Source organism: Rosa rugosa, chromosome 1 (assembly GCF_958449725.1).
Source record: "Rosa rugosa chromosome 1, drRosRugo1.1, whole genome shotgun sequence".
NCBI classification, from domain to species: Eukaryota; Viridiplantae; Streptophyta; class Magnoliopsida; order Rosales; family Rosaceae; genus Rosa; species Rosa rugosa.
This window is the reverse complement of record NC_084820.1, coordinates 66,599,261-66,614,719: the sequence shown is the minus strand read 5'-3', so window position 1 is coordinate 66,614,719 and position 15,459 is coordinate 66,599,261. Positions and strand designations below refer to the sequence as shown.

The 15,459-nt window shown below is 39.6% G+C and overlaps 1 long non-coding RNA gene across 1 annotated transcript; it reads left to right on the top strand.

Moving 5' to 3' along the window:
• Positions 1 to 130: 130 nt before the first annotated feature.
• LOC133726273 (uncharacterized) lies at positions 131 to 13,888 on the top strand. The gene is made up of 3 exons (XR_009854727.1): positions 131 to 349; positions 9,703 to 12,563; positions 12,727 to 13,888. It is a non-coding gene; the product is annotated as an uncharacterized LOC133726273 (long non-coding RNA).
• The last annotated feature ends 1,571 nt before the right edge of the window (positions 13,889 to 15,459 follow it).

The window sequence follows — 15,459 nt, the reverse complement described above, 5'->3', positions numbered from 1 at the left end:
ACAGCCGCACACTACTCAGTAGGTCAGATTTGTGCGTGTCGATGGAGCCTCACACTACTTATCTTCGAAAGCGAAATGCCTAAAGCAATCCACACCCAAATTCCATTCTCGTGGAAAATCTCACCCCTTGTTGTCCAGTAGCCTCAGTCTGCGACGCAGACCGAGGAATTTCCAAAGCAACAAGAGCCTCACACTACTTATCTTCGAAAGCGAAATGCCTCAAGCAATCCACAACCAAATTCCCTTCTTGTGGAAAATCTCACCCCTTGTTGTCCAGTAGCCTCAGTCTGCGACGCAGACCAAGGAATCTCCAAAGCAACAATCTTTCTTTCGCTTTCTCGTAAACAAGGTATGAAACTATATCGCTCTCTCCTGTTTTGAATTTTTGATACATCTCTGTTCTCCTGATTATGTTGTGGTTATTTTTTATTTAAAGATGTGCATTTTGTGTTGCAGATTAATTAGAGAATTTTTTTAGAGTTTTGGTGATAGTGTCTGGGTTTATGCAAAAAAAAAAAAAAAAAGTGGTTGTTCTAATTAGCCTAGACAAGTCTCAAATCTTGGATCCGCCACTGGATGCAATGGTGTTGACGAACTAATTAGCTAGTAAATTAGTAGAAGAAAAGTCTGTCCTCCCTTATTCATGCGTCTTGATCGTGTTTGGCTGTTTGGTAGAGGTCATTTTACGCATTCATCAACTTCTGTGCAAAACTGCAAATTTGTTTAAGGACAAGCAAAATTAACAGAGAGATAGAGAGAGTAATGTTTCTGAGTGAATGAGGATTCATGTGTGTTTATTCATCTCATACAAGAGGGTATTTATAGGAATACATTTGAAGTGTGAAAGCTCAAAGATAAACTCAAGCTTGATATCAACTTGATTTACAGCTGCAGCTCCACATGGTGGCTGTGATGATGATAATTGCCATGCTTGTTGCCCTTTGGCATAAAGCTTGTCACACAAGTCTCTATACCTACATTATACACTCAAGTACCTTATCTATACACTCAAGTACCTATTGTATACATGATATAGACATTTATACTATGACTCATATATACAACATGATGAGTCATATATACTACAACACTCCCCCTTGGATATTTCATGTCAATAGTATTGTCTAGGCTGTGCGCTTCGAAGTTGCCTCGTTAAAAACCTTGCCAAGTAATAAAACCCTGTGGGAAAAAACAACGTTGGTCGAAGGAGAAAAAGAGCACAACGCGCATGAGTGTGGAGTAGTAATATCACAGTTTCGGAGATAAGTGGAGTCTTCTTATCAGCATCATAAGTAGGTAATATGTCTACGAGAGGGATGCAATAGAGTTGCTGCAACAAAACCTTGCCCGGTAAACCCAGTGGGAAAAACCCGTGGTCGAAGGGAAAAGATGAGCAAAAACATATATGTTGAATCAAAACATCTTCAGGATGTAGTATAAGTGGGGTGACCATGTTAAAGATGTGCCTCGTAAAAACCTTGCCAGGTAACAAAACCCAGTGGGACAAAATAACCCTGGACGAAGGAAAAAGAGTACACGATGGTCAAGTGGGTATGCTTCTGGATACTCCCCCTGATTTCAACATCTCCTTTGTGTCTCCCAAACGTGGTGCTTCTCTCGTTGCCTCATTAAAAACCTTGCCGAGTAATAAAAACCCTGTGGGACAAAAATAACCTCGGTCGAAAGGGAAAAAGAGCACAACACACTCTTCACGTTTCGAGACCATATATGTAGACATCTCCCCCTCTGATTGATCTTTGAGGAGAGTCTGTTATTGCTGATTTTATGCTTGATGTTGTCGCTTTTGATGCAGCCTTGTTTCATTTGTTTCAAAATAAGTAGCATTATCTTAAATGCTTGTAGGCTCATCTGTGGTAGACTTCAAACCACAACTGTTCGAACATGCGTAACTATGGATCCAATCCATATACATTCATGAACTACTTCGTGAAGAGCAATAATCTCTGCATTGTTGGAAGATATAGCGACTAAGGTCTATTCTGTAGACCTTCAAGATATCGCGGTCTTACCCATGGTGAACACTTCACCAGTCTGGGAAGGCCTTTGTATGGGTCAACAGATACCCAATATCAGCAAAACCTTCCAAAAACACTCATGTCATTTTGGGGTAGGGATAGAAAACGCAGGCCAACGTTTTGGCGGCGTTTCTGGTGTGTGATGGGTCTGATTCCATCATCTCTTTGTAGGGATAGAATAAGCCCATATCGATCGTACATCTCAAGTTATCGAAAGATATATTTTTACACCAATCTAATGGCGTTGCGTTGGCGCAGAGCTATACCTTTAGCTAACAAGTTTATGGCAAAGTGAGATGTCCAGTCTTGTGCATTGAGCTAAGTACAATAATGCGCTTTATTGTATTTGAGTAAGGCACTTCAGCCTCTCTAGCACATCTTCGTCCGATCATCCATTCAGACGAAGAGGATCCTTTTCAGGATCAAGACTACGAATGATCATGGGGTGCTTGAAGGCTTGACCTTGTCAAAATGCCTAAGCATCTATCAACACGGTGCTCAAGTTCAAAAACTGAGGCTTAATCGTGTTTCCCCAAAAATCCTTCATCTCAAACTCGGATTTCAAGTGTTCAACGGTTTCCCTTAACTCTTTAAGGGCTTCTAATGAAGATCATGTCTAACATGAAAACCGTGATAGAATCCGAAACTTGTTATGGAAACGCACGAGCATATCCCTTCCCAATCAAGTAGTCACTTTAGTGAGCGTTTCAATTCTATTGCAAACGCGCTCCGTGGTCTAGAGCCACTTGATTTGGGTAAATAAAGTTTCACTATGAACTTTCATGTATATTCCGTATCTAGATCCCCATAGAGATACGTAGTGACCACATTTATAAGCTGCATGTTCAGTTATTTGGAAACTACCAAACTGACAGGGTAGTGGATGTAATGTCATCCATTACGTGAGAATATGTCTCATCGTAGTCAATTCCAGGGCGTTTTGTGAGAAGCCTTGCGCCATAAGGCGAGATTGCCATCTCGTTTTCTCAACACGCTTTCTAACGAAGACCCATTAATCAATAGGTTTTATGTAAGGAGGTGTTGGCATCACTGGCTCAAAGACCTTCCTCTTCGTTTAATCTGGATCGCATCTTTCCATTTAGGCTAAATTTCTCTACGTTGGTATTCATGCTTCAACGGAGCGTGGTTCGATATCATCGGTCTCAACAAACTCATGCGCAACAGAATGCGCAACTACATCATCAATTATGATGGAGTTTCTATTCCATGTCTCATGTACACTAGTGTAATTTTCATAGAGCTCTATATTCTCAGGAATAGGTTCTGACGTTGAGGCGTCCCCCAACGATAACCATAATTCAGAAGATACTCATGAGACGGATGTTGAGTGTCGATGATCTAAGGATGCCAAAATATCCTTCGAATCCACGGGCTTCCCACGCATCCTAGCTGGGGCCATGGCCTGTAACGCCAGAATGCCACTTTCTATGGCGTTGGCGCCTTGCCTACCTCTGTGTAGGGTGGCGCTACGTCCTCTTATAGGGACGTCCTTCCTTGCAGGCATTTTTGCAGCAAATGTGTGTGATCTCGTCACTTTAATAGGGATCGAGATGAGACATAGTGGGGACAGACCACGACAATTCCTGTCGTTCCTGCTGAACATTCGTGTTCTTATCTCCCCCTAACGACGGGAAGACTGTCTCATCAAAGTGACATCCGTAAATCAGACAGTAAGGAGATCGCCTTGCAAGGGCATTAAGTGGCGGACGATTGTTGGAGTCTCAATTCCAACTAAGTTGCTCACTTGTTTTTAAGGACCTACCATAGGCGCTGTGGCGGCGCAATTGGCACATAAATGGCTCACTCGAATGTGCGTAAGTACAAAATATTTGTACCCAGTCACTAGCTGTAACGCAGGGATACATTGAGTGGCGGTAGGTCATAGAGGAATTAGCATAGTTGTATGCGATATTGCATCACCCTAAGCGGATATAAAGAGATTGGTGCGCATCGCCAATGTCTGAACTACCATCGTAGTTATTTCCACGAGACCATTTAGGTGTGTATATGGGAATGTGATGTCCAACATCACTCCCTTTGCAATAACCATCGAAAATCTTCGATGTATACTCACTAGCATAGTCAAAATCCAAATGACTAAATAGGATGATCCGGGGAGTGAGCCCGTTGTCATATTATATGTGCTATGAGTATAGCATAAGCAGCTTTTATAGATGGACAATGGCACAACACGTGATTAGTGTGTTTGCGTGTCAACCAACATCATGAGATATTTAAACGTCCGCAAGTTGGTTGAATAGGTCCACAAATATCACCTTGGATTCTTTGCAAGAATGACATATTTTCTTTAGTGTCCTTTGCATAGGATGGTCTCAATCCTATTTTTGCTAAATAGCAAGCTTTGCAAAACGAATGATATCTTTTAGAAGTAACTCTTTGGACCAATCTTTGGTTCGTACTTCTTTTCGTTGTGAAGAATGGATGTCCGTGTGAAGTCTTTAATATACGGAGCATCATATCACAATCTGGATATCTCAAACGTTCTTGCCAAAGCCTATATGTGTCAGAATCCCATAAGTCATCTCTTATGACATGGTTTGATTCAATGACTTGAATAGTGGTTGCATGCAACCCACTAGAACGACACATAAGTTTCTCTAATACTCGTTTTATGTCCGTAGTCATTAGAGGTAATGCAAAGGAATTCTTGTCCATTCTCACAATGTGTTTCCACATGAAAACTATTGGCTCTTTATATAAAGTTCGGAATTTAACACATGTCCATGACATTGAATAATAATGCGACACTTTATTAATAAGGAAAATAGCCAATGATTACATCAAAGTTTTCCAAAGTCTATTCCATAATAAAATCAAACTTTAGACAAATTGTAGTTACTCAATCCGTTTGGTAACTCCAATGAAATATGACCAGGAAAGTAGAGAGATGTTGGTGGAGCGAGGCTCGCTTAAGTACCCCGATCTCAATTACTTTCCTAGACATCATACTACATTGGATGCGCCACATGAGAAAAAGTTTTAATACAATTGTCATTTGACTAAGGCACATTTGCCATTCTTGGAAAATAGAAAGGACTATTCTAATCAAAGTCTGCGGCATCCTCGTGCTCTTTATCTGCAGCTTTTAAGTCCTTAGTGGTGAGAGTGATATCTTCACCATCTTCATCTTCAGCAAGATTGATATCTTCATCTTCAGCAAGATTGGTTTCTTGCTCTCTCAATTGCCTATACTCCTTGTAGCTTGCAGCTAGTTGGGTACTTGCATGGCATTGCTTGAACCAATGCTCAATTGATCCACATCGTTGTGGATATTGCCAAAGCGCTCTTCTAGCGCTACCCATAGGTCTCTTGCATCCTTGATCGACATGTACTCTAATCTGAGAGATTTATCCATGTGGCGTCGCATCAAGATAAGTGCTTGAGCATGCTTTGTGGGTGTTCGTTGGAACACAAGGCCCTGGTCAGGTGCCTGGATTATGGGCAATATCCCACTCGCAGTGAGATGGTTCTCAACGTTGGTTACCCAGCCATGGTATTCCGAGCCTGTTGAGTCAAGCATTGGAAAGTCGAGTCTAGGTTCATTCGACATCCTGAAAAATAGGAAGAGAAGATATATCAATTTCGGAGTTTAAACTTCCACGAAACTAAAATAATAAGATTTCTGAGCTATGCTACCAAGAAATCAATTTCCAAGAATATTTGGATTAGACCAAAACAATGATGTTTGCGGACGCTCTTAGTCCGAACATTATGAACACTCTTAGTTTATTGATTACGAACGCTCCTAGTTTGTTTAGCGTGAATCCCCACGATTCCGCTTTTAGTTCAAAAATCGATGCTTGCGGACGCTCTTAGTCCGAATATTATGAACACTCTTAGTTCATTGATCACGAACGCTCTTAGTTCATTTAGCGTGAATCTCCACAATTCCGATTATTAAGTAATCGAACCCACGTTTAATATGGTCATAAATTGATGCTTGCGGACGCTCTTAGTCCGAATATTATGAACACTCTTAGTTCATTGATCACGAACGCTCTTAGTTCATTTAGCGTGAATCTCCACAATTCCGCTTATTAAGTAATCGAACCCACGTTTAATATGGTCATAATTGATGCTTGCGGACGCTCTTAGTCCGAATATTATGAACACTCTTAGTTCATTGATCACGAACGCTCTTAGTTCATTTAGCGTGAATCTCCACAATTCCGCTTATTAAGTAATCGAACCCACGTTTAATATGGTCATAAATTGATGCTTGCGGACGCTCTTAGTCCGAATATTATAAACACTCTTAGTTCATAGATTACGAACGCTCTTAGTTCGTTTAGCGTGAATTTCTATAATTCCGCTTTTTAATTACAAGTCCCTGAAAAGAAGAGAAAAGGAATACAAACTAAAAAACAGGAACTTTTAATAAGAAATACCTCGAAATAGTGTCGCCGGAAAATTTGTCCGGAAAAGGTTGTCGAAGGTGACTGAAAAGTCGCTGGAAAAAGTCGAGAAAATCGTCCGAAAAGTGGCCGGAAAGTTGTCGGAAAGTGGCCGGAAGTTGGCCGGAAAAGTGTCCGAAAAGTCGCCTGAAAAGTGTCCATAAAGTGGCCGGAAAAGTTGTCGGAAAGTGGCCGGAAGTTGGCAGGAAAAGTTGTCGGAAACTTGTCGGAAAGTTGTCGGCAGATGCTTGGCAGCAGCTCGGCAGCGGTTCATTTTTTTCGGCGGCCGGTTCATGCCTTTTCCGGCCGGTTCCGGCGGTTCTGAGGCCGGTTCTGAGCTTCTGGGATCAAGGGCTTTGATATGAGCTAGGGTTTGGAGGTTTTTTGTAGGTTTGGAAAAATGACTTCGATTGATGATGAACTCTACTCTTGTCAATTTTCGATTCTAATTCTAGAGCAATTTCGTGCTGATAACGTGTTTAAGGACAAGCAAAATTAACAGAGAGATAGAGAGAGTAATGTTTCTGAGTGAATGAGGATTCATGTGTGTTTATTCATCTCATACAAGAGGGTATTTATAGGAATACATTTGAAGTGTGAAAGCTCAAAGATAAACTCAAGCTTGATATCAACTTGATTTACAGCTGCAGCTCCACATGGTGGCTGTGATGATGATAATTGCCATGCTTGTTGCCCTTTGGCATAAAGCTTGTCACACAAGTCTCTATACCTACATTATACACTCAAGTACCTTATCTATACACTCAAGTACCTATTGTATACATGATATAGACATTTATACTATTGTTTGGACCCAAAATGAACATTTTGGCCTGACAAGGCATGTGTTGGAGAAATTGAGCCAATGTCAGTGGCTCAAGCTATATATTGTCGACAAGCTCGAAATATATATTTAGAGGCTAAATAAAGCCTACTATGGAAGCATGGAAGCATGAAAAGTTAACTTTAGCACATTTTCCTACTTCGGCTAGGAGAAACTGAGCTAAACAAGGAAGGAGGGGCGGCAGACTAACCAAATGAAATCTAAATGAGCTAAAACTTTCCAGATTAATTCTAGAAAGCCCAAGGATCATTTCTTATGAAGAGTGCCAGAGCTAGATTTGAGTGGAAGGCCTTCAAACAATCAGTCCAATTTTCTACAGAAGCAAAACTGGAAAACTGGACCTGTAAGAGGTCCAGCAGCATTTCCAGCCCAACCGCATGGAATAAAGCTCTGAACATTTGTCAGGATGATCTACACTCATAGTGGAACATTTTGTATGAAGAAGTCGAAGGCTCATTCTGAAGGCTTGTTGGAGAAATAATTGAAGGAATAAAGGGGCAGAAACTGACCTAAAACCAGCTCAATATTCACATGTTCATGTTTCCTACCCACATGAAGAAAGCTAGATGCTTTTCTTTTTTTCCTTGGATATATTTTTCTACTACAATCTCTTTAATAGATCATCATCACTTCCATGTTTTTGCACCTTCATGCCTTGCTTTCATTTCATCATTTCTCTATCTTTTCCATATTTTACAAATCACTTTCATACTCCACTTTCATTATTTTTCTTCCACTCATCATTTCACTCTTCTTTTTCTTCCCTATATAAACACCTTCTCTTCTCATTCTAACACACACATTCACAACATCAAAACATCTCTAAGATGATCTAAGTTCTCTCTAGAGCAACCTCTCTAAGAGCAACTCCTCTCATTCTCTTTCGCTTACCGGTGATCACACTCCTAGTCCTAGTCTTCTCAGAAGCCGACTTTCAGTGCCACCAAACCCTCTGTCAACGTACTTCGGTCCTAGTCTCCTCGGGAGCCGACGGTAGTGCCGCGACCACAACGGTTACAGAACCAGTCAAGCAAGGGTAACGCCCTAGCAACCCAGCCAAGCTAAAGTCACGCTTTAGCAAGATCTCAATACTTCCCGGTGATTTCGCTCTGCTCAATCTGCAATATTGAGTATCGACTTGTGAACAAGAAGAAACTTCAGCAAAGTCCTCACCACGAGGCACAAAGAATCCCGCGACGAGGTTGGTGCTCTCCTCGTCTACAATCGCTTGATAGAAGTCAGGTCAAGGGACACCCCCGACGACCGCACCCGACGGTGCTGGCACGCCCGCGCAAGAAAAGAGACTGTTGACCAGCTGCAACAAAATTGGAGCCAAACAACTATGACTCATATATACAACATGATGAGTCATATATACTACAACAAAATTGATGTTTTTAGGGTGAGGTCTATCAGAGTCCTTGAGCAAATTCTACAGATACGTACTGGTGCCAATGACTAGTAAAGTCTTTCATTTAGAAAACGACCATAGTCATTATCAGACATAATTAGTAGGAAGCTATATAGGCAAATGAGATGGTGATTGAAAATTTGAAATTGGATTTACATAGCTTGGAATCTTCAAGAGCACAAGACTTTCCCAATTTTATGAGTTCAATGTAAGAATTAATGTGGACTTATCAATGTTCAATAAGGACCGCAACAACTTAGCTACCTTATTTGCAGAATAAGTAATTAGACAGTGCTTGAATTATTTGAGTCCATGACCTCTTTATCTATAATCAGTACTGGATACTGTATATATTGTTAATTACTTAATTATAAAGTAATCCTAAATGTACATGAAATAGTTTGACAAAGGCTTACATCAATTAGGACTGAGAATCCTTTATGGGAGGTACCTAGTCCGTGATGCCTATAAAAGTCTTAGATCCCTGCTCTATCAATCACCACGCTATTCATAAACTTCGCCCCATAAAAGTTTGCATACAAGATTGGATAGAGGAGAAGATCTATCATGACTAATTCAAGTTGGTATACATGATTTATATTTTGTTCATCTTAATGTTATGCTTATGTTAATCTTAATTATGTTCTGTGTTCTTAGATTGAGTACAATCTTGTTTTACATTTTACATTCAATATTACCAAATTAACAATTGATGGTGAAAAATAGAGATTGAGTTGAAATGTTACTGATCGAATGTACTATACAAAAATTTGTTACATATATTATCCACGTACCCTCCTATGATTCTACAAATTAAGATTGCTTCATCCTGTTAACAATGTTGCTCGTCGATCATCTTGGGTGAAAATATAAGGGGATGAATTTCTGGCCTAACTGGCCTTGACTGAGGGGAAATATGTATAATGCATGTAAATTCGAAATGAGATAATCGAGCAGTTCTGTGTATGATATTAGGCTAGGCTAGCTGTGGAGGAGGAAGGTGGTGATGTAAGAGGTGTTACCAAAGGTGAAAATTCCAAGTTGATATCTCCCGTCCAGTTTCTTTTACTGTAAAAATCGTGTACGAGGCCCGAATAGCCACAGTGGATTGTGATATTTGCCACATTAGTGTAGATGTGAAATTGATAGTTGGTTTCATGTCAGTTATTGCGTACTTGTTAGTTGGAAGACTTGCTAGTAAAGATTTGGTAGCGAAGGATTGCAAGTAACATGGTGACATTGATCAAATAATAATGGAGGTGCTTCCTCTTGTGCTTATTCCAACTCCAAAAGTAAGAAGACTTAATATTAAGGATTAAATTATGTTTAGTCCCTGTACTATGACCTTTTTTTCGTTTCAATCTCTGACATTCTCAATTAATCTGAAAAGTCCCTAACATTACAATTTTCGTCTGATCGGTACACTCCGTCAATTCGGGCCGTTAACTTGCTGATGTGGCACTCCAAGCCACACCACCTCAACAGTGTGCATGCCACTTGACCTGTAAATTGTCCAATATATCTCCCATGCATTTTCCCCATTCTTCACCAAAAAATAACTCCAAAATGATTCAATTTTTCTCTCCAAACCCCCAGCAGGCTAGCATACCAAAACAGATGCTTAAATGCAACTATGATTTCATCATTTCAAAGCAACTACTGAAGCCAATTGATACAAACACACATATAGTAATAACAAGACAAGACTGAACAAATTAACACACTCTGTAAAACATATGCAAATTAACACACTCTACAAAACAGATGCAAATTAACATACTTTGCAGAAAAGATATAAGACAAAGGCAAAACAAATTTCATTTACAATTTTCATCTCATATACAAGGCAAAACAGATGCAATTCGAACCTAGAAATCGAACCAAGGGCGCAAGGCAGCAACTGACCAAGCTTGAAGAATCCGAAATTGAAAAGTCGAAAGCTGAAATCGAACCTAGAAATCTTCATAAGCCTTGAGGACGTCTATGCTTTGCTGCTTCACCTGCTTGAGTTCGAGGCGATTGAAGACTGAAAATTGAATACCCAGAAGCGACTGTTCTTGAATTATGATCACATATATGAATCATCCATCACTCTTTACAATACTTTCATCATCTTGATAAAACAAACAAACAAAACCAAACTACACTAACAATCACAGAAACTGACCCAAAATCACACCACAACAACAAATTGAATGCTTATTTCACTCACAGAAATACGAAAAACAACTTAAAGGTTCGAAATTTATTGGGAATTTTACTTACAGAAGCTGAATTGTAGCTGAAAAACCCAAGCTTTATGAAGATTTGGAGCAGAATCGGACGAATTAGAGCAATGAAACGCCCCCTATTTTCGAGAAATCGAAGAAATTGGGAACCAAAGCCGAACCAAATGTAAAATTGATGGAGAAATTGACCTCCGAATGTAAAATTGATTCGAAAACTGAAATCTTCGGTGGCTGCAAGGACCCCAACCAAAACACCGGAATCTCTATCCTCAACTGCAAGGTCACCTCAGACCTCCTTCCGGTCAAATCCACATTCAGACCACTGTTCTTTCCGATCTTGAACCTCTCCTCAAACCTCTTCTTGGTCTCCTTCAAGGAGGTGACTTTCTTTTCCTCGTTGGTGAGCACGTCCGGGTGACGACCTCGAGATCAACGTCGAGAGTGTAGAGTGTGGCAGAGGATCACGGCCCTAAAGGAGGAACACGGCCCTTGCGACCGCCGTAGGGACCCTGAAGGAGGATCACGACCTTGTTTGGCTTCAAAAATTTGACCATGGCGATAGCGCTCCTCCCTCTCTCTAAGCTCAGAAAGCTCCATTGATTTGGTGTGAGGAAGAACATGTTGCAGCAAGAAAAACAATAGAGTAGAATAAAAAAAAAATTAAAAAGTTAAAAGGGGAGGGCTATTCTTGACATTTTACCATCCATGGACTTACGTGGCGCTGAGTTGGCGTTTAAATTTGTGCCACGTCAGCCAATTAACGGAGCAATTGGACGGAGTGGACTAATTGAAAGGAAATTGTGAGATCATGGACTTTATAGATTAAATTAAAATGTCAGGGACCGAAACGATATTGGAGGCAAAGTACAGGGACTAAACATAATTTAATCATAATATTAAAGAGCTGGACGACTTTTCTCTTCACGTAGGTGTCTGTCTATTTTTGTTGAAAAGTTTGTCTCCAACTACAAGTAGTTGGTCACGATAAGGCCTTATGGTGTTGAGTTAAATTTGCGTAGTCTATTTTAGATGCCATAATAAGTATGATTTTGGTTAAATAAGATTGGTGAAGTCTTGGCTATTCCAATGTTTCCATTTTTATTAATTCAGGCTATTTTAAAAAATAGAAAATTGTATAACTTATCTAGAAAAAGACATCACCCTAGACTGGTACCAATTGCGTTTGTGAAGCGAAAGTACCAATATAACCTCATCAGATTGGTGAAGTCTTGGCTATTCCCCTTCATATTTTCGCGCTCGATCTGGGAAATATAACCTCATCAGTTGTATTTTGCAGAATGTTTCCATTGCGTTTGTGAAGCGAAAGTACCAATATAACCTCATCAGTTGTCTCCCTCACATAACGCCCCACCTCCTGATTTCAGCACAAATAAAAAACAAAACCCCAAACCCCCAATTCACAGCGAAACGCCGCCGTTTCCCACTCCAAAATTCGTTTGCCGAAGTATAGAAATTGGTATCTGGAGGAATGCTGTTCTCTGGAGCTCAAACTTTGTAGCTTTATTGGGGGTATCATCACTTCAGAGATATGCAAGTGAATCTCCAAAACCATTCTGTAAAACCAGAAAATTGATCTTCTTTGTTTAGGTTAGAAATTAATCTTCTTCAGGGGTTCCCATATTTCACTAAGATTTGTGGTTCATTAAAGTAATTGCAACAACTTGATGTCAGTTATTTGAGGTGATGTTTATTCGTTTGATCTCTGTTTGTATTGCTAAGATAATCCGATTCTGTGTTGTCTTTTATGTAGGATATATAGGCGACAACAGAGCAGTTGATGATTTTGACGAGCAGACTTGGAGCAGTTTTGGTATGTTAGTTTAGACCACCCCACCCTCTGAATTATAGATGGGAGTTCTACTAGAAATTCTGATAACCTATTATTTCCCATTTGGACATTTGAACTAAATGTGTAGGAAATTTTGACAGTGAAAAGAGTTTTGTTATAACAAATGTGCTATTATTCTTCGCTTTCCAAATGATGTCTTTCTTATATCATGGGCAACTCTTCTGTTGCATTCGATAGAAACAAGCTTCATAAGCTATATAGTATATTGGTGACAAGTAATGCTAGGAATACCATATATAGGCATATAGATTGAATTGTAATGTGATTTGAAAATGGCACTGCAAGTAATATTGCATTTTATTGGTTTTCCTTACAATCCAGTACAAATATATAATGTAATACACTTACCGTTCGTGATTCTGACCAGATTGCTTTCATTTCTTTGAAATGATGCTCATCATCTCCCACTTGGGTTGTTTATCTAAGAGAAGATAGTCTCTTGAGCAAAAGTGAGACATGATCCAAGACTCTGCTCTTTTATTACTTTAGAATCTCGGCGAACCAACCAGTTAAAGAGAATAGACGTCCTTGCAGTTATATTAGACTCGGAGTTTAATCTTGGGAAGTCTTTTCCATTTTCTTGTTCAATTTTCAGACAGAATCCCTTTTACATTGTCTCCACAGCTTCATCATCTGCAATAAGAGAAGCATTGAAATTGTTGAGAAGGGTACAAGCGAGTGAACTTTTGGCGGGTAGTTAGGGGAATGCTGTAAGTAAATTCAGAGCGTGAAATAGGGGGCAACTCTGTGGCCACGATCAGCATGTCCATGTGCTGAAACAAGAAAAGGTAGAGATTAAGCTTTTGCAGCTGGAGATGATCTTTGCACGATGATGGGGTGGAGAGGAAAAGAGAACGAAGCTGCTCATGGATAATTGGATATGTGTGGTTGTGTTTCTCTCTAATCTACTGATTGGAATTTCTTGAGCAGAAGTAGGAATGATCACCAGTCAATGGGTGGATAGACTTTGACAAGTAGTACTGCTCTCTTTTCAATTGCGTTATTTAGTCCTTGCAATTGGGAAATGTCTTCATGCATAAATTATTAGTCCAATCAAAATAGACACTAAATTAGTACGTAGAAAAGACTTAATCACGAGATTCACGAGTAACAGGTTTTTTTTTTTTTTTTCAACAATGAAAAGTAACAAGTGGACGGCAGAGACTTGGTGGACTTACGGGCTGAAAACGAAAGCAGGCCCCATTTTGCTCTGAGGTGTAGAGTAGTAAAGGTTCGTTGGGCTAGACACAATTTCAATTCCGTTGACGTGTGCAATGACACCCTGCTGGTGCCGAAAGATTCATTATCAAGCATAAAAGACAAAAAAGACTAGAATGCTGATTGAAAATTGGAATTTACACAGCTCGGAGTATTCAACAAAACGCACAATACTTTCACATTTCTTATGAGTTCAAAATTAATAACATAACAGTTGTTCGTAAAAAACTGAGATTGTTCAACTCAATTATTGACTGAATGTATTACAAATATTTACTACATATATTATCCACGCACCCCCTATGATTCTACAAAGATCTCTCTCATCTTGTTAACAATCCCAACCGGATCGATGATCTTGGAGAAGATTGTCCTGGTCAACCTTTGGATGGATTCGTTCGCCCCACTGCTTCGCTCACTAGAACTAGACCCTTCAGTGTCCTTGATCAATGCAATCTCATCTTGAACTGTCCTTTTAGTGTGATCAATATAATTCTCATTGTTCTGTTGCATTTCCAATGCAAATTGAAGCCCTCTCACAACATTATCCATTTACGGCCGATTCATCCAATTATCATCTATGCAATTTCACCCTTCAAATTTAGGTCAAAAGTTTGATCAAGTTTCCCATCGCGATAACACTTCTTGACCCATCCAGGTAAGGCCAACTCGATTATCCATAATGGTCACAGCTGGCCTCCTACACATCAGACTTATCAGTCAATTGTCGACGTCAGTAGTAATCAAAGTCAAAATATCCGAAACTACCCTTCACCTTCATGCTAATGTAGGTCTTGGAAATTGTAATAATGCCCATTTTTGACAACCCAAAATCCGAAACCTTGGCTACCCATTTCTCATCTAATAATATGTTTGCACTCTTTACGTCACGGTGAATGATGGTACCTTCGATACTTGTGTGAAGGTAGTGCAAACCTTGTGCTGCACCAATACAAGTCTGAAGCTGTAGTTTCCAAAGAAGATGTGGTTCCTTGGTTTGGTGATAATCCATCACTTATATCCCTTCATTTCAAACTCCCCTCACCTCATAATCCACTCACCTTAAAATCCTATCATGTAGAAGCTAAAGATATTAGCGTCAAGTTGCATGGCTGAGTTTTGGATATGCATGTCAATTAACATCAATCAACTAACAATCTTTGGCACTTTTTTCATTTTGTGTACGCAATGGATTCGATTATTTTATCAGTCTTTGGCATTGGGCGAAAGTCATTATATACTTTTCAATTCAATAAAACAAATTAATTATTAGCAAAATTTCTATTATACATGCGTGGATGCCATATATGCACATGATCCAACGGTGTGTGAGTCTCGTCGGAGCGTGTTGCGAAAGTCTTTATATACTTTTCAATTGAAGAAAACAAATTAATTATTAGCAAAACTTTTATTATA